Below are 23,806 nucleotides of genomic sequence, written 5' to 3'. Positions count from 1 at the left end.
TAGGAAAGTGAGCATGTCTGGTCTGTGGGATGCTGAGCGACAAATCTGAAATCTGATGGTGGTGTTCCTAATAATAACAGAATAAACCCAAGCAAGACCTCAAAGCAAGCATTTGTTTTTTACTGTATTTAAGCAGATACATTTGAGGAATTTATGTCCAACTGGTAACATCCTTAATTCTTTATTACTGGTTTTACTAGAGTACAGGCATGATCTGTATTCTTTAAGAGTTCATCTGTTCCTCTTGCTTATCCAGCTTTGAAGTAGACCTTGCTGATATTAATTTCTGTATAGCCTGTAACCTCATCTATAAAATGAAGGGAATACTTCATACAGGCAGCTGTGAAGTTACATTTATTGTCTGTAAATTGCTTTTAGTAATTGAGCAGAGGAGGTGGAGAGGAATAAAGACAGTGGAGTAAATGGGCTTGGGTTTTTGGTTTTTTTTTTTTAATCAAAAAGAACTGCATTATTTTTGTTCATCTGATGATGTAGAAACTGCTGGGAAAAGAAAAATGCTTTATCAAGAGCACCCTGAAACTAATTGTTAAGTTTGTAATGAAAACAGACATTTCTGAGCACAGTGATGAAGGCAGCCATCTTGTTTGATAACAGAGTCCAATTTAGAAATAGGCACAATTATGATTGGAAGTCCTGCAGAACCTCTCATATTCCTGTCTGCTTTGAGTCTTCTCAGTTTTAGTGTTATTCTTTACCTACACAGCTGCTTTAATCATCCAGGAATGCTACTGGTAGGTAGAGCCTAATAATAGGTAAAACTCCCTGTTTCAAGACTACTAGCAAACACTTCTGTTGCAGGTTTTTCAGCCTGGCCCCTTGTTTTGAGCTGATTGATGTACTTGCTGGGTGAAATCACAGCTTCGCATGGGTGAGGATGGATTTTCTTACTGTGGCTGAACCAATCTAACCACTTGCTCCTTATAAGAGGGGTGGACGTGCCTTGGTCGTGGCTCTGTGGCTGTATTCCTTGCCTTGTGCCCACTCTGGTACTGAACAGATCCAGCTTGTTCAGCTTTTGGAAAACTGACTTGCCCAAAAATATAAAAAAGTGAATAGTTTTCCCGTGGGACAGAGAGCTGAACCTGCTCGCCAGGTTCAGGCTAGTATCAGAGCTGCCGCGCAGGGGCGGTAAGATTTGTTTTCCCAGCAGTGAAAGGTAGGGAATGAAAGAAAGGTGGAAATGGGGCCCCCTTTTTTGGCAGCAGTGAACTCTTAGCCTGGTTCAGCTGTAATGTGAAGCCTCGCCCTCAGCCTTCGTTTTCAGGTCCCTCCCATCCTCTCTGCTCCTCTCATTCTTTCCTTTGGATGTACTTGTGTGCCTCCAGATGCTGACTCCAGTCCCAAGCAGTATTTTCAAAAGTGAGGAAAAAAGGGAAAATGTTGAGTTTCACTGCCTCTGCAGTAAAAGACCTATCGTAGTTCCTGAAAGCCCATTGCTAACAGCCCTCTGCTATGAGCCTAATAATAATAATAGTTATTATTATTAGGCTCATATATTATTTTTAAAGGACTCAAAAGATAGTAGCCATAACCCTTGCCTATGAGAGAGCAAAAAGAGACTGGCTGAGGAGATACTTGTAGGCTGTTTGTGAAAGAGCTTCCCTAAACATGGTGACGGCTGTTTGGACTGAGGAGTTGGAGTTGGTGGGATCAGGTGGTCCCTGAAGCCTGGGATAGATGGCAAGGGCAGTGAAACGTCTGGAGAGTGTTCTGCACGCCAGTGGGGAGCCAGGCCTGAAGCTGGGTGCCACGTACCAGGAGGAAGTCTTTTCATCTCTGAACTGTGACTTGCCATTGCTCCAGGTGCTACTACCTAATTTTCAGGGACCAGCAGAAATTGGGAAGCCCTTGTGGGACGCTGCTGTGGTATTGCAGAATGGCGCCTTCTTGCTCCAGGGATGCGATGCAGCTAGGGGCATGCGGAAGCTCAGCCTGTGTGGAAACTTTGCTCCTGCTGATCGGTATGAGCAGTGTTCCTGCCGCGGCTTTGCCAGTGATGGATCCATCAGATACACCATCTGCATCAGCCCTGGCTGACGGCGGGGAAGGGGCATGTGTCACCTAACAAGATGCAAGCCTAAGCGTCTACTTAGCAGGGGCACGGTGCAGGTCAGAGTGTGCATTTGGGAGACTAGATGGAGGCGTCTGTTGGCCTACAGTGATTGCTTTATGGCTAAAGGAGCAGATACTGTGTCTGTCTGGTGAATTTTATACAGCATGAAGGTGAAGATGATGTCAGTGAAGAGTAGCATGCCAGAGGCAGCGGGATGCCGTGAGCCTATGCGTGTGTGGACCAACTGAGCGGCTGTACCTGGCAGGAGGGGAAGGTTGCAGTCAGTCTGGTGCACAAATGAGAAGTATTTGTGCAGCCATTTTCAAATAAGGAAGGTAGCAGGGAGGGATGAGGGAATTTACTCCAACTTGAGAGTTCTTAGAGATTTGTTTCATGCTTTACTGCAGTTGGTTGGGTTTTTTTTAAAGCATTTAAGCCTAAATTCTTCTTGTTGGTATGTGAAGGCATTATGGCAAGAGAAAGATTATTGGAGGGTTGTGTTGCTTTGCATGGTAAGATTATACACTGGGTGGCTGTTACAGTGGATTTGTGTTCCAAGGATGGAGTGAATAAAGGAAAGAACCAGTGTATTGATATTAAATAATGGTGCCACTGGATATGCTTAGCACAAAGTGTCTTTGTTTTCAAGGATATGTTATTTTTTTTAAATCTGACACGTTTATAAGCCAGCTGCAATAATTTTTTTAAGACATACTTATAAGAAAGGGGGCAATATAGAAAATGCTGTAAGTAATCTCATTGAGAAGTATGTTTTTCTTCCACCCCCTTGCACATGCACGCAGCCTCTGGGGAAGATGTTAGTGAAGGAGCTGGATAATGGGGGTCTTCTCCGGAGCTGCCACTGTTCTGATTGATGTAGTGGGGATGAGCTGGGGGATGCGGACAGATGCACGGGCTGTCTGGGATTTCATCTCTTCAGTCTTCCTTTTTTTCACTCCTCCTGGATAGAGAGATGAATGCTGGCAATTTTGTCTTCCACCTACATCTCTTTCTCATCTCCTGTAAATACTTGCTGGGGTTTTTTTTTTTGTTGTTGTTGTTGTTGGCAAATCTTCGATTGTGCTTGTAATGGGTGACTCTCCTCCTGTGCTGCTTAACCTGGCTCATGATGGTGGGTGTTCCTGTAAGCCAGTCTTTTCCTGGATCTCTGCTGAATTTTCATGCAATCTGCCCAGTGTGGGGGTTTCTCAGCTGTTGTGTTGGTCACTTTAGTGAAGATCCAGGTGTCATAGCTGACTCCAGCAATGCTCCAGCTTCACTGAGGAGTGCAAAGGAATGCAGTGAAAGAAGCAGCTGTTCCAGGGCCCTGTTTGCCTTCAGACTGGAACTGCTGAGGGCACGTTAGAGATCCTGTGTAAGACTGCAGTAATTAAATAGTGCTGGGGAGAGAGGGAGTAGGAGAGCATGTGATGGTCACTTCAGATAGCTTAACAAAGAGGGGCTATTACGGTGCCAGTAGAAGACATCCTTCTGTGGAGGTTCCTAGCCAGGAAATATTTTAAGAAGCTGTCCCAGAGAGTGAGAGGAAAGGCTGATAGAGGTCTGTGCTAGAATTAATTGCCCAGATACCACTGGAGGAGCAGCTTGGAGAAGGGAACTCATACATGAGCTGGGTGTGGCATAGAGAGGGAAATGGGAATTTCCTGACTTTTGTTTGCAAGGCTCAAGTGTAGAAGGAATTTTAGACATAATAGGTGGAAAGATGGACTAAAATTAATAGGTAGTTCCATTATTTATTTTTTTTCGCCCCGCGTGATCCTGGCTGGTTTAGTTGAACATCAGTTGAAGCAGTACAGAGCATGTTTGGGAACTGGAGACATTAAGCAGAGAGAGAGAGTGAATCTGATTAGCTCTGCTTCTCGTGCATTAAGCAGAAAGATGGGCTGAAATGTGATTGCAAACAGATAACAGCAGCAGGCTCCCAAGGCACCACCATGACCCAGCATATGGGGTGATGGATCTAACCATGCCATAGAACCCTTTCTTGTAATAGAAGATGCTTGGTTTTATGTTGTGGCTTCTGTTGTACTTTCTAATTACCCTATTCATTGCTGTCTGCCATTTTGAGCCTGGCCACGTGGCATGGCCCAGCCCCCTGGAATGTATGCCCTTGGTGAGCACTTCTGCTCTGAATAGTAACCAGAGCTCTGGTAGCCAAACGGTGGGAGAGAGGTGCCAAGGCTCAAGAGTCCAAGCTATTTTCCCCCTTATTTCCAAGAATAATGGAAGTAACGGCTGCTGCTTTTGGCATGCTGGCAAAGATGAGTGCTGGCATTGCATGTAAAGCTCTTAACTTCCCTCTGAAAGTGCAGGTATTGGGACTTGTTGGGAGAAGGTTCCTAGTGACTTGAAAAAAGAGGCATCTATCAGTACTGCTTATAAATAATAAATAAAAGCTGGCTTTGCTACACCAGCCACTTTCTCAGCACAATAGCAGAGATCTTGAAGCCACTTCCAGCCTGTGGCTTCTCCTCCACACAGAGAAAATGCAGCAGGAAAAACAGGCTGGCAGAGGCTTGGACGGTGCAGGTTGGAACTGGCACTGCTGATAAAGCATCCAACATCCCTGCATGCTGCTGGGGGAATTTTCTGTGTCCATGTGATGACTCCTTCCCCAAAACCAGCCTGCCTTTGCTTCTCTCCACCTGAGGCTGTTATTGATGGGAAGACTAAAGAACCATTTCCAAAACCGGTGTGGGGGAATGCAAGAGAGTGGGAAAAGCAGCGCTCTCTCCTTTAAAATGTCTGAACAAAGCATAGTAGTAAGCAGCTTGCACGTCTGTGTGTACATATGTATTTTAAGGCCAGAAGGGGCAGGTCAGACTAGTGTTTCTGTGACCTTTTCTCAACTGTGTCTTGCCTTTCCTGCCTGCTGCCTCTCCTTGCCTGTCAGGGGACTTCCACTTCCTTCCTGCTGACCTGCAGGGCTGCAGGCAGCCTCCCTGCTCTTGTGGCAGCTCCCAGCTCTGGCTCTGAGCCCAAGCTAATAATCCCGACAGATTTTACTGGCTCGTGCTCTCTTCTGTGCCTTGCTGAAGGGGAGACGGTGTGTGAGGTTGTGGTTTGCATGACTTCCAGCATCATACTGGCCCTGGGATTCCACCCATTGGCATCTGTGTGAAATGCAAACCTCGTAATAAGCACTGGCTGAGCCTCTGATAGAGCCTGGCTTTGCTCAAGGAGGCCTTTTGCTTCCCTACCTGCATGTGACCAGCTAGCGCAGATGTCATCCAGACACACCTGATTGTCCCTCGCTGTCCAGATGATTGCCAGCGGTATGGGGTTCGGGTGGATGTAGGAGGTGTTGATAGCCAGGAAAGGAAAAATTCATCAGGTATCAGAGAGGGTAATGAAGATCTCCTCTCACCACTCTCCTCACACATCAAAGCACACCTACAAAAAAAAGAGCGTTCATCTTTGACCCCCATTAATGACTGGCTTGGTCTGTGTGGGAGTTTTATGAGGCTGCTGCTGCTCCCACAGAGTTTAATTATTTAGAGCGTGAGGTGGAGGTTTGTGCTTTCACTGCTGCTGGTCCAGGGTTCAGGCCCTCCTCATGGGCCTGGGGAGTTGGTTACAAAGGCAGTCTGGCTGGTCTGCCACTGCTTGCTCCCGGGACCCTAAGGGAGGTGTGAGCTGCTGCTGTGTAGTCCTTGTCAGGGCTGGGAGCGTATCCTTCTCTCATTGTGCAAGCTCCACATGACTGTGTCATCTTGAATTCAAGGTCTCTCTCCTTATCTTCAGGGTATTTAATGATCCAGACCTGAGATACCTTAAATGACTACCTGGAGCTGCTGGATGGGCATGCTTGTGGCAGATCCTACTTGTGCTGAACCCCCCAGTCAGTGATATAGAGGCTTCAGGGGCTGGTGTAAGACTCTGGCAGCAGCATTTGATTGATCATCCCTGAGCTGCAGGCCCTTCCCATTCCCTGCAGTGGTATGCCTTTGCCTGCCTTCTTTCTGCTAACAGCCCCCTTCTGTTTCCCCCAGCTCCTGCTCTGCACTGTAGCAACCACTTTTCCTACTGTAAGATCCCATCTTCAGCCTTCTGCTCCCTTCGCTTTGCAGTGCGTCAGCTTGTTCTTGCCTTCCCTCCTTCCCCCAACCAGATCTTTTCTGCTGTTAATCTTCCCAAGACTTGGGAACACCCAACAGATGTAAAAACCAACTAGGTGACTGACTGATGTGCCCGGAGACCTTTGTGCAGCTCGTGTTCCCAAAGAGGTCTCTCTGGCTCCAGCCTGCTAGACCAGTAGTATTTCCCTGCTGTCCTGCTGAACAGTCAGACAGCTTTCCACTTCCAGTGGGAAGGTGTGTGGCTCCAGATTGGTTGACTAGGATGTGGGCTGGTCTCGTATGTCAGCTGGCCAGCTGGAGGGCCACACTGATGATGCTTGCCTTCTGGCTGCTGCTGGAACAGGTAAATTCCTCTTGGGATTGTGCCATCTCTTAGGTTGGCAGGTCCTGAGGGCTTGCAGTGCTCATTAGTGCTGAAACGAAACAGCAGCAAGTGTTTGGTACAAGACTGTAAGTGGAGGCTTGTTTCAGAGCAGAAGTGGTTTATATTGGTGGATCTGGGTTTGGCTGATATGAAAATAAATTTATGGGTGGACTGAGAAGCCTTGTTTAATGTGGAAGGTTCACACTATATATTTCTCGTACTGTGCCCGTCGATAATGAAAATGCCTATCACAAGCTAGCAGGTCGCCTGGTGTGTTGCTGCTTCTGAAGGCTGAGCTCGTTGTGCATGCTCGGGCTCACTTCTGTACTATGTCTGCTGCCATTTCCTACCCCCTGAGCTCAGGGACCACTTGAACCTTCACCTTCTCGCATCTGCTCTCCTGCCGTCTCCTTGTACGTGCCTGATCTCCTGTTTTCTGCTGTAGCAAGGGCCTGTGCAGGCTCTTGGTTGCATGCCAATGGGCTCTTCATGCTATCCCCATTTACCCCGGTTTCTCTCTTCCCACTCCTTTCCCTCTTCCTATTTCATTTCCTTTGGTATGGGACTAACATTCCAGGTTCTGTTGGGAGACTGGGTTGAGCTGAGATGGCAAAATGAGGGTGGAGGGGAGGAAGGGGCTTATACTGGTAGATGTGAGCTTATGCCATCAACTCAGTCTTAATCTGTTGATTATTCTGGACCCAGCTAAATCAGCTGGATCTGCTAGACAAACATCAGGTGCTCTGTGTCCTGCCTCCATATTCTACTCTGTTTTTCTATTTTTTCTTTTTTTTTCCCCTGAATATTATTAGGATTCTTCTGCCCATTGATGATTAAAACATCGCCTGGAGTTTTGGAATGGATCAGATGCGTCAATCAAATGTTACCACATTGCACCCAAAGAGAGGAATGCCATCCAGCTGGGGGTAGGGTCTGTTTTTATTTTGCCCCCATCAGTGTCTAGAGTTACTTGAAACCTTTTTGGATTTTAAATACAAGAATTTTAATAGAAAGTACTAGTTTTCAAAATTAATTACTTTATTGTGTGAAAAGTTGACTGCTTTTTTTGTTGGTGTGGAGCAATATTGTGTCTCTTTATTCAAAATGTTATTAATAATCTTGAGGCTTAACAGGGCTTTGGTAAAGAAAACATTTCAGTAAGTACTTAAAATATTTTGGGAGGGAAATTTTGTGTTTTAAATAAGAAGTAAATCTATTCTCATTACTAAGAAAGATGAAAATAATTTAACTTTCTTCAGACATGTCAAAGTTCAGGTCGTTTGTCCCAGTTCTAGAAATTAATGTAAAACAGACTAATACCCCTGCATAAACTGTTCTCTTGCAACAGGAGAGAGGAAGCTAATAGATCAGTAGAGAGCCACATCTCTTTGTGTGCTGTTTATGGATACATGGCTACTGTGGCAGCAGGTATAGCATGAGACCTGGAATGAAACAAAGGTAAATCTGGAGCCTCACACAGGCTTAAAACACATGTTGTAGCTCGAGCGGCCAAGTGAAGTGGCTTTCTGGCTCTCTTCCACTTGCCGGTGCATGGCTACCCATTATCCTCTCACTGGTGTGTCACTTGGCTGTTTCAGCAGAGAGGCTGCAGAGACAAAACACTTACCTGGCTCTCAGAAGTGGGATGGACTTTCCAGGTCAGGCATGAAAAGACGTATGTTAGGGCTTGTGCCCGAAAGTAATGCTGTTCCAGTGTTGCTCACTTGAAATCTGAAGCGCCTCATGCTTCACGCCGATTTCCTCTTCTTGTTAAAATTGCTTTTGCTTTAGAAATGAAGGGTCTTAAAGCTGAGGGGTTTGACAGAGCGTGCTGCAGAATGATTCTTTTCTCCTCAGTATGTAAGTTTCCTGAGTGAATGATTTTGAAGTAAAGTAATATTTCCCTGCAGAGCCTGCCTCTGTTAAGTCTTTAGACTGTCACAGCAACAGCGAGACTACTAGTGCAATATTAATAATTTATGTGTGTCCCTCATTTTGGACCTTTGTCAGTCATTTCAGCCTCGGCAGGCTGGGAGAGAGGAGAAAAGCACATATAAGTTTTGCTGCTGTTCTCTCTGCATATCTTCTCAGGGTAGGCAAAGGATTTTGGTCTCCAGAGAATGTCTATCTGGAACCTTTTAGCAGGGCTAAATTTACAGAACTAATACCAGAAAATAGCATAACGGTGTCTCATTTCAGTCATCTCTGCATAGGATTGTGCTGCTTTCATTGGATGTCTGCAGCAAGTGTGGTTCAGATGTTCGTGAGCTTTGCCTGGTTGCAGTAGGTGAGGGAGAGGTGAACCTTTTATGGGTCCCTTCTGTGGGATGAGCCCAGCCAGGGTTCTGCTGCGTGTGTGTAATCAGTCCCAAATGTTTCTGTGCTGCTGCAGCTGCACACAGCTTTCTTTAAAACTGGGCTTTGTGTCCTCGAATCTCTTCCTCACACTCTCCTGAAGGGAGAGAGATGGGCAGGTGGTTTGTGTGTTTCCTGAGTAGGTATTGCTTGAGGTGAGGAGCAGAAGACTGTCTGAGGCAAATGAAAATGGGGCTTCGGAAATGAGGCTGCTGAGAGGATGACACCAGAGAATTCAGCTGGTTTAAATACAAAGTGTTAGTGAATTCTGGAGTTAACTATTGCAGACTTGCTCTTGGTGTTAGCGATCGTTTGAACACCTTCCAGCTTGGCTGTCTACTAGGTACTTCTCCTTCAAATCCTGTTGGAGGCACAGCGCTGTGTTTCAGGGAGTTTTGAAGGGCCGCTGATGTAGCATGTGTATGAACTGGTTTCTGTGTTTCAGCGAGTTTGTGTTCCTGCAGGCAGATACTGAACAGTTTGAGTCAGATCGGTCTACTTCGAGTGGTGTTTAGCAAGCGGGTAAGTAGTTTGAAGGAACACCACCTCATCTGTTCCCCATGGTCCAGTGTTTGATTCACCCCAGGCTATGGGGAACCCATGGATTCCATGCTGCTGGGTGTTGGATGGATGGATGGATGGATGGGACTGTAGGAGAGGAGAATGTTCTGCAAATCATTTAATCTGTATTTTAAGCCTGAAATAGCTTTAATGAGGAAAGACAGCTTTCTAGAATAATTGTTTGGGGAAAACTAATGTGTCTTTAAAACTGGATTACACTGCTTCAAATTCTGGTTTTGAACTTCTTGGCTTGGCAAAAAGTTTGGCTCAAAAATTGCTGTGTGTGTGCAGAAGGATCTGCAGAAAGGTTAACAGAGAAGAAGAAACTTGGTCTAATCGTTTTGTGCTGTACTCATTAAAAGATCTTTTCATTTGAGACTGAATTTTTTGCCATGGTTTGTACCTTTATAGTTCAAACATACTCTTCTCCCAGATCCTCTGTGAAGTCTTCCTGAGAGTGTGTACAGGTTGAAGAAAACAAGATGTAACTTGAGTTACATTTAGATTTTAATACTTAACTTGCATAGCCATATGACCTGGCTGCTGGTGAGGGTTTATAGTTCATAAGGACACTAAGATGCGTTGTTGGACTTCTGATGTCTCAGTTGCAGCAATGAGATTTTTTTTTTTCTTTTTTTTGGGGAGCTCATAAGGGGCTAGAGCCTTATTCCTGGTCTGCACTTGCATGCTGCACCTAATATATACTTGCATTTGTAACAAAAAGCTTTTTCGCAAAGCAGCATTGATTTCTTCTGCAAACCAGAGAGAATTGGGAAGCTGCGTTGGAAGACTCTTTCCTTTTTTTTTTCTTTTCCCCTCCCTCTCCCTCTCTTTACAAGAAGTTACTTTAAATAGGGAGCTCTTCAGCAGGTTGCAACCAGGATTCTATAATAAGATCTCTGTTCGTTCTCTCTACTTTTTCACATGCAAAGTTGTGGCTGTAATTATATGACAGCTGCCCTCTTGGCTGACATGCAGCAGATTGAACTGGGGATCTCCAGAGCTAAAAGTGTGAGCTGCTACTCTGGGAGCTAAAGCTCTATAGCTGGAGGCTGTAATGATCTGTATCCTTCATGACTGAGTGTAGAAGGGAGCTGCAAAAAGCACTTGCTGAGTTACAGTGCATGCAGGGTACTCACTGTGTACATGGTTACTTCCTGGGTGTACTAGAAGCTTTCTTGGAGAGCTTTGTGACAATTGTAAAAACTATTGTCAAATCATGGATGCTTTAAAATGACACACCATTTTGAGGCCTTTCTGCCTAAAATAAAATAACTTTACTAGCCTGTTACTCAGGAACAGGCATTTGTTGCTGTATGTGTATGTTGTGTTACTGAAGTCCTTCAACTCTACTGCAACGTAAATAATTGTTACCAATACTAAGTGCATTATGAAAGGTTCTACAGCACCGGTGATGTTAAGCCAAATTTGCCTGTATGCTTTGCCATTACAATAGGTTTTTCATAGATAGCACCATGAGAGCTTTGTAAAAGGTGGAATTGTTGGAATCTCTCCTGTTTTCCAAGGACCAGGAAAACCTGAGCGGTGCCAAAGTTTGTCAGCCTGAGGAAAAATCAAGGGAAGCAGAACCATATGGAGCTTCATGAGTAGTGTCAGCCGTGGGTAGCTTCTGCAACCGGTGTTGTGGGAGAGGGAGAAGTGTGTTACAAGTTGAGACTTTAATTTTGAACTTTGCGATGTTCTTAACACCTCCTTTCCCCCCATCCCCAAACCAAAAAAAACCCCAACCCAGCAAAAAAGGAGATAGGTGTCTGCTAGCTTTAAATGGGGCAGAATGCATGTCCCTGTTGATCTGCATGGTTCAAAACCAACCTGATCTTTTACCCATTCAAAAAATATAAAAAGGAAACATTTAAGGGAGGCAATTAAACATTAAATAAATCAAAACTGAGACAGTCTTTAAGACCTAAACCACTAAGTTAGTGCCAGGCCAGTGTGTCAGAAACTTGGTTTATACCATATATATTATTAACAGGGACATTCTCTGCTATAAATTTCCATATATGTTAGGTCATGTACAAATCCACAAGTCTGGCCATAGTAAATCATGTTTTAGTTAACACCCTTCACCCCAGTTGCATCCTTCACTGCCTTTGCATGAATTCGTTCACTCTGAGTTAGTATAAAGACACCTATAGCACAGCCTAAGAAATTCCTATTTCCTCACCTCCCACTTCACATTCCTGTCCTGTCCCACCATCGCCATCCCATCAGTTGTGTGGATGCAACCATTGGTAAGACTGTGGTGTAAAATATATCAGTCAACCCCCCATCCCTCCAAATACGTGAAGTGACCACAATGATCTAGTCCATGGTGTAGTCTTGCAAGCAGCAGCGTCGGCAGAACTGGAGAGGAGATGTTGCAGGAGGGGCAGAGGGAATTTCTTAAGTTGGTGTTACTCTTGAAAGAGGCCTCTTGTGGGACTGGCCCCATCATGCCATCTCGCCAGTCATGGGGCTCGATTCTCTGCTACTTGTCCCACCACTCCTTACAGAGATAGTAGGATGAGGATTCCCCTGCTTCCTGTGGGAGCGTGTTCCACAGCCTAATAGACTTCACTGTCAGGAAATATTTCTTGATTACGCTTTAATCACAGGTGTCAAACTCCTGGTCCCCAGGATGACTTTAACCTGCATCAGTACAAGTGCCTTCCTTGCATGTGCTGCCTTGAGCCTGCCGCCTCTTCTCCTCTGGCATTTATTGCATGCCTGTTTCAGCTGCAGGCAGCTGTACCTTGGCTCAAACTTTGCTGTCCTTAGCCCTGCTGTTGGAGGCTGTTGCAGAAGTACAGAGCTGGGAGCCCACATCAAGGGCCTGAGCTGTGATCTGAGACGGGCTAGTCACTTGGAGTAGGTTTTCAAGAATCCAGGCTGCTGGCAAGTGAGCAGACACAAGCTGAAACAGCATTCGTGTGCGGCTCTACCTTGGATAGAGCCAAGTCCAAGGAATTTGTTACAGCACAGCTATCCCCTGACCTAATTACATTGCTGTCACACTCAAGAGTGTGAGTAAGACTCCCTTATATTCCTGCAATCAGCTTAAAGCAGGGCTCTTGAATTCTTTTGTATGACAGAGTTTGTGCACTGGAACAGGTTGCCCAAAGAAGTGGTAAATGCTCCATCCCTGGCAGTGTTCAAGGCCAGGTTGGACAGGGCCTTGGGCAACATGGTTTAGAGTGAGGTGCCCCTGCCCATGGCAGGGGGTTGGAACTACATGATCTTAATGTCCTTTCCAACCCAAGCCATTCTATGATTCTATGTTGAAGTGGCTAGGACGAGCAACCCAGCCAAGCTGTTTGTCTGCAAGGCTGTGGAATTACCAAGCATGAAGCTCCACAGTGAAGACTGCGTGCGGTGTATTGAGTTGGGCAGGCATGGGAATAGAGTCTGCCTTACTGCCTCTTCAAGGGACGGCTCTCTCCCATGGCTGATGGCAGTTACTGCTAGGTTGTGGTGGCTGGCTGTGAGAGGATGGATGGGTTTCCTGAGGAGAAGAGTGTGCACCTACTGTGTCACAGCCCTGGATGCAGTATAGTCTGGTTGCAGTAGAAAACTTTTTTTCCCACTAGCACATAGCTGTTGTTTTGCACATGTGGACTTCGTGTAAGCATTTGCTGTCTTCCAAGTCTCATCTGTTTGTTGCCATGTGCTGAACCCCCTCAGTTCCTTGAATTCTCTTTCCAAGGTAGGATGAGTAGAGCAGTTTCAGTGCTGCAGAGGCAAATATATCTTTGACTCGTATCATATCATTATGAAATAAGCACTATTTTCTGATCTGTTCCTAGTATGGTCAGACATTTTGCTTTACTTTCCTGTCTGCTTTTGTGGTATCTGTAGACCTCATTATGTGATATCTTTTTAAGAATCGATGTAATTATTCCAGAACCAGAGGGTATATGAACTGTTTGGATAATGACCTGTTCAGCTGTGCATAACTGGAATGGTTGTGACACCAGAGATGTGAAGTAGCTTCCTTTCTGTTTCTCGTGATCCCCTTCTCTGCACCTGGGGTGGACCCCTCTAAGTCCTTACTCATCCTGGCTCCCTTCTGCTCCTTACTGCTCTGCCAGGGAGTTATTTCTGTGGTGTCCCTGCACAGTTCCTGCTCCTCATGTGCTGCGGGTTCTCATCCTCCTCCTTGCTCCTCAGAGGTTCACCTTTCATTGGTGCTTTACCATCATTGCCTCTTCATAACTCTGCCTTTCCTAACTGTACTGCCTGCTTCACAAAGAGCGTTTTGCTTTCTTCCATTCCCATGGGAGAAATAAAACTTAATCTCATCTGGAGGTGCATAAAACATGCACACACCGTCACCAGATTTTGGGGGTTTATTTTACATCCTGTTTGGCTTGAATCATCTCTTTCCGGTTAACCGTGCATGAAGTATCCCTCTTCCCTTATCTTTGTTTTCATGGGGTTTGCATGCAGTGTCTTGCTCTCCTGGGGCTAGTGCCATGCCTGTTGAATCCAAGGGTGTAGTTTTATGAGTGTTGTTTTCAGCAGCCTCTGCTGCTGCTTCTGCTCCTGCTCCTGAGCTGCTTGTTCAGCTGTGCCAGTGCAGCTGAACGTGCTGCTGCACACTGAACTGGATCAGGGAATTGATCTGGATTAAAGTAGCCAGGATAGAGAGGAAAGCTGCTTAACCCAGTGATTTGCCCAAAGAAATACTTGAGAAACTACAGTTTAAGAGCACTTTGACTTAATAGCCCTGTGACTAACAACCCCCTGCTATAGAAATCCCTTGTTTAAAATGTAGAGTTGTTGCCTCCTGCCCTTCAACCCCCCATCCCAAACCAGTAACACCATCAGCCACTTGCTTCAGGCTTAGAGCAGCTGCTGCAGGTTAAGATGCGCTGTGCAGCCGCTCCAGGAAGTATGAGCCACAATGCTGTTTGGAAGGGGTGAGGACCCCCTGGAGTAAAAATGGACGTGTGTCAAAGTGTGCAGAATCATCCTTCTTGTCCATCATCTCAGAAGCTTCTTGCTTATCATAATTGCTAGGCTGGTTTTACCTACCCTTATGAGTGTTCCAGTATGTTGTTGTGTGACTTAGTCGCTGGGAAATACAGCATACCTCTAGATGCCAGCTTGAAACTGAAAATAGTGCCCCTGCCCCACTCTGCAGGGCATGTTTAACCTGCCCCATCCCTCCTGAGCTGCTTGAGCAGAGCCCTGTCTGGTGGCTCTCTGCTCCCGCTCTTCCCATCGGCTTTCATGCACTCTTCACTGCCTGATCCGTTCATGTGCTCCCAACTTCATGCTGTCCTGGGTTTAATTTTTGTTTAAGATCTTCGTTGCTTTAATGACAGCGGGAACCAAAGGCTGTTCTCTGTGGGGGCTGTGGTGTGCGGCTGTGCTTGAGGTAATGAGACTTGATGAAAACCTCTTGTTACTGTGGCAAGATTTCTTCCTTCTCTGTGTTTAAGAAAAGGGGAGGGGGGGGAGAAAAGAAAAAGTGACAGACCCTGCTGGGTATGTTAATATATTTTTAATGGCTTCCATGTGGCTAGCTGAAGACTTATTTGTCCAGCCTGCAAGAAAAGTGGAGCAGCATGTTATTCTTGTGCACCTTTGCCTGAGCTTAGCCAGGAGTTGAAATGGAAGAAAGGGAGGATTGGGTGTATATTTCACAGAAATCCTGATGATACCAAATGAAATCTGTTAGAGATGGAGGGGGGTTGGCAGGGAGAGGAAGATTGGATCCCAGATACCTCCTCCCCTCCCCCTCCCCAAATCTTCTTCTTTTTTTCTGGAATATTCCACTGTCTGCGATCATCAAGAGAGCTACTGGCTCAGACTGTGGTATTTCTGCCAGTGGTGAGGGGAGAGATTTTTCTGAAATAATTGCTGTATTTCTGATGAGAAACAAAAGGGTTTCTGCTCCGGTGGCTAGCTGGGGAGGAGGGGGAGGTGTGGATGCGGGGGCACAGGGCGTTTTCCCCTTCCAGGCTTAACTTGTTAGTGAAGCTGCAGACAGGATGAGGCTGGTGGTCTGAGCCAACTCCCCGGGGTGATGTGGGGTTTTGCTGCTTTTCTGTTCCAGCTGCATGCAGAGTGCCGCTGGGGCCAGGGGGCAGCAGTGCTGGGGGGATCTGGGGGTGCTGGGGGTCAGCAGCCTGCTGACTGGGGCTGCGGTGCAGGGCAGCAGGTTGGAGCAGAGGTGTGCTTGATGGAGCAGTGAGGAAGAACATGCACGAGGGCAGCGAGAGCTGCCGGCAAAGAATTAATGCTGCATAGCCCTGATGATGGGGGTAGACAGCAGCCCTGGTGCTGGTGTGTGCCAATTAGATGGAAAGTCAGGAGAGGATGGCCCTTGTGACACAGTGACAGGTTGGCTGGAAGGGGAGGTGTTATGGGCAGATATGATGGATGGAGCCCACCCCCAGCCAGCTCCCGATGCAGGAGGGTTGGGGGAGCACTGACATCTCTCTTCCATCCTTACACTCTCATTCTTAAAAAATCCCAGTCGAGGGTGATGTGACCCTGGGGCAGGAAGGACAGAAAATCAGGCAGACACTAAAACAGTGCTTTCCCTGGTGCCAGCCTCAGGAAACAGCTGCTGTGGCAGCTCTGTATTTCCCCTGAGTTCAGCAACTAGCTCAGCTCTCCATGTCCACTCACAGGAGGTCTGTCCACCCAGTGTTGAGCCCATGCGCTTTGGGGGCCTCCTCCAAGTGAGGAAGCCAGTGCATGAGAGGCATCTTCTTATCAAGGCCATAAAGGCATGCCAGCATGTCTTAAGGCAGGTGCATGGCTGGGGTCACTGTTGGGAAGAGGTTGGGAAGTTGTTTTCTTGAGTCCCTTCCCAGTCCTGGAGTAGTGTGTGTGAGAGTTGCCAACAGACCTTGCTTGGCTTCTTGCTTCTGTGAAATAACTGTGATGCTGGAAAACGTCCCGCTGCAGATGAATGCCCCTTCTTGGTGGCAATGTCTCTCTGGCTGTTCCCGAGGGAGCATCACAGCAGGGTCAAAAGCTTTATTTCTGTCTTTTTTGGGGGGAAATTTAAAGTTTGACTATCTATTTAATTTTGGAGCTGAGGAACGGTGCTAGACCGGCAACTCTAGGGACATCCTTTGTAGCCAGCCTCTGCCAACATACCAGATTCCTGACTCCCAGCCAGACTGTCCCTTCTGATTCTTAAGCAGCACAAAAACAGTTTGTGGGAGATTTTTCTGAGGACACTGTAAGTTTCTTTGCGTTACAGAAGACTGGAAACACATAAGGTGAGTTACTGCGATCTGACTGAAGGGATGGCCCACGCTGACCGGATTGCTTGGCTGATCTGACCATACCCTGATTTAGATTTAGATTTAGATTAACTTTCAGCTGATTTAGTAAAAATAGGTTTAGTAGTGAAGCAGGCAAATCAGGGACACATTTGTGTTCTGGATAAATCTGTCCACACAGGGGTTTAATGCCATTTTATTCGTCTGCTTAAAGTGCCTCAGCTTGCCTCTCCTGTGTGTTCCTGTGCAGGCAAGCCCTAGTTTTCAGTGAGCGTCCACTGCTTTCTTAACCCAGTTTTCCAGCTGGGCTGAGGTTGCTGACGGCATCATGACTTATCCAAGAGCATGAGTGAATGTCAATTGGCACAAAATCAAACCCAGAGACCCACCAGGCTCGCAGTCCTGTAAATTCTCGGTTGTTGAAGCCCTACTTTGCTTGAGTAGCCAACAATAACAGTCAGTTAATACAGTCATATAGTGTTATTTTTACTTGGGCCTCTTCCACTGATAGCATGCTTATAAAACAACTGGAAGGTTTTTGTCTCCTTAAGCGTGCTTTCTAGTGTCGTGCCCAGATTAGTTTTAAAGATGACCCAAAGGGAATGTTTGTTTTACACTGTGCTTGTACCAATTTATCTCCCACCATGATGGATTTAAAATATGGTACTGTCATCAAACCTGATATATCTTAGGCTACAATGAGGAGTAAAGCGTGCTCTGTGTTTTAATTTTATTGGGGGCTTAGTTAAGAGAACTGCTGCTGAGGCAGAATGGATGTTTCTGTGAGCTCTAATACTTTAATTGTAGGTAAGAGAATTTTGAGCCTGCTGACTGTCTTCAGCTTAAAACAACAAGTCTTGTTACAGACAGTAGCAAAAGTAAGTGAAGATCAACCAGAATTTGGCATGGGCTGAGTAAAATCCCATTCCCTTTTAACACCACGGCTTTCAGTTTCTTGCTGTTTAGAACAACATTTTCTTGGTCCGCTACTTGTCACAATCTTTCAGCCTAGAAGAAACTTTCATTGCTAGTTAGGGAAGAGGGGGGAGGAAAAGCAAATGGACAGAACTTTTGTCTTGTCGTTCTTTATGTAGTGTGTTTTTAAGAATAAAATAAAATCCTCAAACTAAAACAAAAAAAAAAAAAACCAACCCCAAAACAAAACAACAAACCGCAAAGTCACATGCACCCATCTATTTTTACTTCTAAAGATTATTTTAAGGTCATCTCTAGCAACCTCATGCCGCTTGGCTGTACCATCCCCTCTGCTAAGGTGTACTGCCATAGCCCTCCTTTTCTGTAGGCACAAGGCTGTGCAACGTGGTCTAGTTGTTTACTAAGGCAGAGCTGAAGCCTCTGGGTAGGGTCTCAGAAGACCATGGAACATCTTGCTGATGTTGCATGCAGATAAAAAGTGGGCATGTTATTTCTGGGAGGGAAAAGGAGCCTCCTGACCATGGTGGTCAATTCCCTTATCTGGGGGGGCAGGGAGCGCACAAGGCTGGGGAAAGGCAGCTGACATGGGTGCCTATTGGAGGCCAATGAGAGTGTCCCAATGAAGTGGCAGTGAGGTTTGTTCCTTAATTTAATAATCCTTCACCCCAAGCTTCGCCCTGTGCCTCTTCTTTCACTCCCGTTAGCCCTTCCCCCTCCTTGGGAATCTGCAGTCCCGTTGGGAGGAGCAGGGAATTGCAGCCTGTGCACCGCGTGCAGCAGCTCGTGGTGGCGGTTGTGGCTGCTGGTACATCAGCCAGCTGAGCACCGGCTGTCTCCCGCTGAGCACTCTGAGCAGCCAGAGCTATTTGTTGATAAAGTGACGTTGTCAAAATAAGAATCCTGTTTTAGGCAGGCTTTTCCTTGCATTCCTGAATAATGCACTGGGCTGTTAAACTAAATGAAATTTAAGGATTCGCATTGGTTTTCCATTTGTAGCCAGAGGGGATGGCCTCAAGCATCAGGTATGAATTACCTATGCACCCTGCAACCACAACTTTGAATCCCAGCAGGCTTGACTTAGCCCTGTGTGCTCAGGTCGATAAATTGACTTCCATGCAGCTTATTATGTGGGGCTCTTTCAGATGTGACCTTATTAAAACCTGGAGTTTTCTCTGGACATTAACAATCCCATGGCTGTTTCCCTAAGTACAGGGGAGGGTGTTGCTGCAGTGTCCTTGACAAAATCTCTTCCTTCCCCAAAATCTCTGCTGAGAGGGGCATGTGCCAGTTGTTCACTGAGCTTCAGACACAACTGCAGTGTGTTGCTGGGTGAATAGATTGTTCTGCGAGGGGCATCAAAAGCAGGTATCAGCCTCATCTAGTGTAAGGGCTAAGGTTCCTAGTAGGGAGGCTCTTCCCTGAACGGGTAGTTGTGTACTACACTTGATTACATTGTATTGTTGGTGAGATTCCTGGTTTTCATTAAGAAACAAACCCTCTCAGCTCTATCTAGCCAGCTGTTGTATCATTTCATAAGCTCAGACTGTTTCCTTCCCTCCTCCTGACTTATCTTAACTTTTTGTAGTGCCCTCAGAGCCGCCGCCTTCTCTGTCTCCTCTTGAACTTCCTACCCCCATTCTTCATATGCTTGGCCACAAGTCAACATCGAAATGCCTGTGTGCTCAGATGGGAGTTTAAAACTGCTATGAGATATTTAATATGTGGAAGACAAAACTGACTTGCCACAGATGTGTAGGAAAGAGAATGGAGTGACCCAGCACCCTAGCCTGAGGCTTGAGCTAGCGCCGGCTCTTTTCTCCCTGCCTCCAGCCTCCTGAGAAAGTTGGAGGTTTCTGCCAGAGCATCACGTCTCTCCTTCTGCTTTTCTTCCAGCGCTTTTTTTCCTGGCCCTTTTCATGCTTGCTCAGAGCATCTTGGGTGGCACGCAGGTAGAGAATGGGCCTTTGTATCTGACACCGGCTCTCTTGTCAGGAGGCAAAGAGGAGCACTGTGGTTAGGGCACTGTCCCTGGCTTTGGTTCCCCTGTTCAGATGTTCTGCTGTCTGCAAAATGGGGCTGTTACAGCCCACAGGGCTGGAGGATGTGTGCGCTTACAGGCTGCAAAGCGCTTCCCAGCAGCAGAGGGGAAGGTTGGGGAGCGACTGCTGCAGAGCTGCCCCTGCCCTGCGGCAGCAAAGTGGAATTGGCACCTCGGGCTTCCCTGGAAACGGAGGGCGAGAGCTAATAAAAGATCAGTTTCTAATCTTCTGTTTTGGGGGAAACGCTGAGCAGCAGCAGAAGTGCTGGAGCTGCTGATCTACAGATTGCTGTGGCTTGGCTTAGTCTTGTTTCACATTATAATGATTTTCTATGAGCTTGTGTGTGTGTTAATGAAGGCTTTGGTTCAGTACAAGCTGTTATTACTGGACCACGATTTCTTGGTCTCTTTCACAAGCAAGTGAATTTTCCCAATGTCCTGCTTCTCTGTATGCACATGCATGCACATGTGTGTGCACTTGAGGATCTTTCAGGATGGAAAGTGCAGTGGAAATGTAAAATACTATAATTATGTGCAGTGTTCATTTCTATTTTTGCTCTGCAGTCAGCTTGGCAAGTGAAACTCTGTGTCTGGGCAGTCTCATATCTGATCTGATCTATTTGTCTGTGCTTTTTTGCATTGTGGTTTACAGCCCTGCAATTGAAACCTTCAAGATTACTTAAAGATGGAATGAGAGCCATTTAAAGGAGAGCCATGTAAAGGCCATTTCTTCTAGTGCAAAATAATGGGTCTAAATGACTTGACAGTGCTCCTTTTAAATCCACCACTTGGTTCCTGAGGGGGCGGGGGTGAGGAGGTAATGTATAGGTCTTACAGGAATAAAGGCAGTGTTTTGTGCTCCCCTGCGGCTCTGCAGCAGTAGCTCACTGACTGACCCTATTAGCAGAGCGGTGCTGTCATCACGGCCGAGTCCGGTGTGCGGACGGGGAACTGAACTAAACAAATAGTGCGAAGTTAGGGGATGCGGTGAGGCTACAGCAGCAACTGCCAAAGGGGAAAGAATTAAAGGCTGATGGGGAGGAAGGGATACTCCCTTATAGCTCAGTGGTAAAAATATACCCTTCTTTCCTTCTCTCTAGTTTCCTTTGAAAAGAGAATGACAGGTCTGACGGGTTCCAGTGCATGCAATGCCATGGAGCGCTGTAGGAAAGGCAGGTTGGGGGGTACCACAGGGGTGCATGTCTCTCTGAGCCCCTCCTGAGCTCATGTACTAGTGTTGCTCCTGGGAGAAGCTGCAACTACTGCTGGAACCTCTTATGGATGAGAGGTAGAGCTGAGGCCTCGATCAATCGATTGTTAAAGATCCCACTGCACTTTCCACAAGATGAGGGGACAATAACCTCGGTATCCTGGCCAAATTCCAGTTCATTACTTTCTGCCTGTCTAAAATTTCCCTTTGGCCCCCCCGCCGCCGTTTATCCTGGAGGAGTTATCATTTGCTTCCTCTCATAATGACTCACGGGTAATGCTGCTGGCACATAACTGATGCTTTATTTCATCCTGGCGATGAGGGAGTGATCCCTGTGATTTGGTGTCTTTGGGCTGAGAGAGGTGCTATGGAAACACAAAGATGTTTGGAGTGTACATGTATATACAAAAGCACTGTTGGTTGCTGTTCCCTTCAGCTGCTGTTTTGGAACAGGTAAACAGGTTTTCCAGCTGCATCTTGCAGCTAAATCCAAATCATAAATGCACGTGTGTGTGTCTTCAGAGTGTGTGTGTGTGCGCGCGCCTGTCTCTTTCCCCCCCTTCCGTCTTGGAACAAGAAGAATGTGTCAAGCCCTCTGGCTGCAATCCAGGACTCTCCGTGGAACTATAAATCGACCCGTCAGGGAGGGGGAAAGAGATTAACGTTGGCCGTCTTCATTAGTGAGTCCCCAGAGGAAACTGGGTCTGCCATGAGCCGTGAATGAGACCAGCTGAGAGAGGAGGGGGAGAATTTGCGGTTTTTATCACTGCCTCCAGAGACCCTGGAGGAGTGGAGGAAAAGAGTGTGATAGGGATGGGAGAATGTAAAATGAAGGAAGCTGGAGCTTTCCAGCACATCGCTTGCTCCCTCATTGGAGGGCAGGTAGCTCGTTGCTGCTCCTCCGCACCAATCCCTGACCCGTGAGCCCATGTGTGTGGCTGGAGTACTTGGCATGCTAATTGGGAGCAGAGAGGAGCGAGCCCAGTGGCAGTGCAATGCCCTGCCATGCTAAACAAGTGCCAGTAATTGCATTCAAGGTACTTTCATTATGTCAGATTTTTCACAGAACCAGAGAAGTGCATTTATCACGAGCGGCATAATTCTTCTTAGGCATTGCTCGGGGGGTGTGTGTGCTTAATTCCCTGCCCCCCTTCTCCCTCCCAGAAAGATGAAAGTAATTCTTGCTCTTTTTTCATTCTCACTTGCACACTGATTTTTACGAATAGCTGCTTTGAGCTTCAAATAACAATCCCTTTCTTCCTCGCTCTGTTTATTGTATATGTTTGCACTGCAGGCTCATGCAAACACATGCATGCACTAATGCACACGTGTGCTAATTGTTGTTTTTCCAGGATGAAGGAGGGGATGGAGGCTGCAACTGCAGCTGGTAACGTTTCAGGTTCCCTTGTACAGTCCCAGAGAGCCTGGATGCTGGTGGTGCTCCTACCAGTAAAATCTGGTTTAAGCTGGTAGTTGTCTTCCCCCCCCTGCTTCTTGCAGTGAGTGACGCAGGCTCGACAGCTCCAGATAGTGATGCTCTTTATTCACCAGCAAGCATCACACACATCATGGCAATACCAGCTATGCAAGCACACTGTTCCTACCAGGGTACCTAGCGATGACTTGGGGGGACCGGGGAGAGGGAGGCTTCTTGTCTGTGCCCATGTGGTCCTTGTCACTTCTGCAGCATGACAAGAGAACCAATTAGTGTCAGTTGTGGTGTCGGTTCTTACTGATGGGGACACAGACCTGGCTAAGATGTGAACTGAGACATCATATGTCTTCTTGCTGCCTCCCTGTGGGTGTCTGAGGTGAGGGAGTCACTCTTGGGAGCATGGGAGCTCCTGGGCAGTGCTGCCAGTGCCTGCAGCTGCTCTGAGTGCTGGAGGTGCGAGAGACCTTCGCGGGTCGTTGCCTGGCACAGAGCTCTGCTAGAACTTGTCCTCTTCTCCCTCCACACCTCACCACTGCATTTTTGTACTCTTGCTGTTTTCCCCTTAGACAACTTACTGCCCTCAGTTTGTGCATAGCTTCCTGTGTCTGCTTTACCTTGATATCCATAGTCCTTTGTAAAATACAGTGCAAGGTTTTGCTTTGGCTTTTATGTGCCCCACCAGCGCGTAGACACCTCTGCTGTGGAATTTGTCAGCTGCTTGAAGTTGTTTTTTAACTGGCCCTTGCAACACAGCTGTGACTTGTACTGCTTGGCAGTTAGTATTTTACTAAGTTAAATGATGCTCCTTGGTAGTAAGTAAAAGTAATAATCCATTTTTCTGATATAGATAAACTTTATACAAAACGGTTTGTTTTTGTAAAGACCAACTCTTAGCTTATAGTTCTTAGCATCAGGTGTTTGCAGGCAGAACCGAACAAACAACTAACAATGTTTGGAGTAGAAATGTGGAATTAAGGAGAAAAAGCTGTGGCAAAGAAGCTGTTGTTTACGAGAAAGGAGAGCACTGCTGGTGCTAAAAAGTCATGTTTCAGGTGAGTCAGCTCCAGAGTTGTTCCAAAAGCCAGGAATCCTACTGCTTCCTAGTTCCCTTTTATACCTCTCCTTTGCAGCTGAGGAGCACACACTGATATTTTGCCATACCTTGGAAGGAGAAGAAATAAATGATGATGAGTAGAAGGGTAACTGCACTACAGTGTGTCATAACACACCACCAGCTACAGTGTCACTAATGAACAAGCTGATGGATGAGTTATTTACTCCACAGTCCAGAGGGAAGAGGCCACCTTCGCTGACACCCACCTCTGAGCAGTGTGAGGGCTCTGCACTGAGCACGGGATGTCATCTGCAGCAGCAGGATCTCCCTTTTCCTTTAGGAACCTCCAATTCAAGCCCGATCCTGCTTAGCTTGTGGCATGGCCTGAGGTGGTTGGCCTGTGAGGCAACACACTGCCAGCCAGGGTGGAGG

The 23,806-nt window shown here is 46.7% G+C and overlaps 1 protein-coding gene across 9 annotated transcripts in view; it reads left to right on the top strand.

Annotated features, from left to right (window-relative positions):
• The window catches only part of TCF20 (transcription factor 20), a 133,770-nt gene that overhangs the window by 5,288 nt on the left and 104,676 nt on the right, over nucleotides 1–23,806 (top strand). For 8 of the 9 annotated variants that reach the window (XR_003990575.1, XM_030479638.1, XM_030479645.1 and 5 more), the window contains exon 2: nucleotides 7,351–7,464. The exons of the other annotated variant lie outside the window; for it this stretch is intronic. The gene's annotated coding sequence lies outside the window, so the exon portion shown is untranslated. The remainder of the gene's footprint in view (nucleotides 1–7,350; nucleotides 7,465–23,806) is intronic. 9 annotated transcript variants of the gene reach the window in all.

Source organism: Strigops habroptila, chromosome 3 (genome assembly GCF_004027225.2).
Source record: "Strigops habroptila isolate Jane chromosome 3, bStrHab1.2.pri, whole genome shotgun sequence".
In the NCBI taxonomy this organism is placed as follows: domain Eukaryota; kingdom Metazoa; phylum Chordata; class Aves; order Psittaciformes; family Psittacidae; genus Strigops; species Strigops habroptila.
The sequence above is the reverse complement of the archived record's forward strand: the minus strand, read 5'-3'. Positions and strand labels throughout refer to the sequence as shown.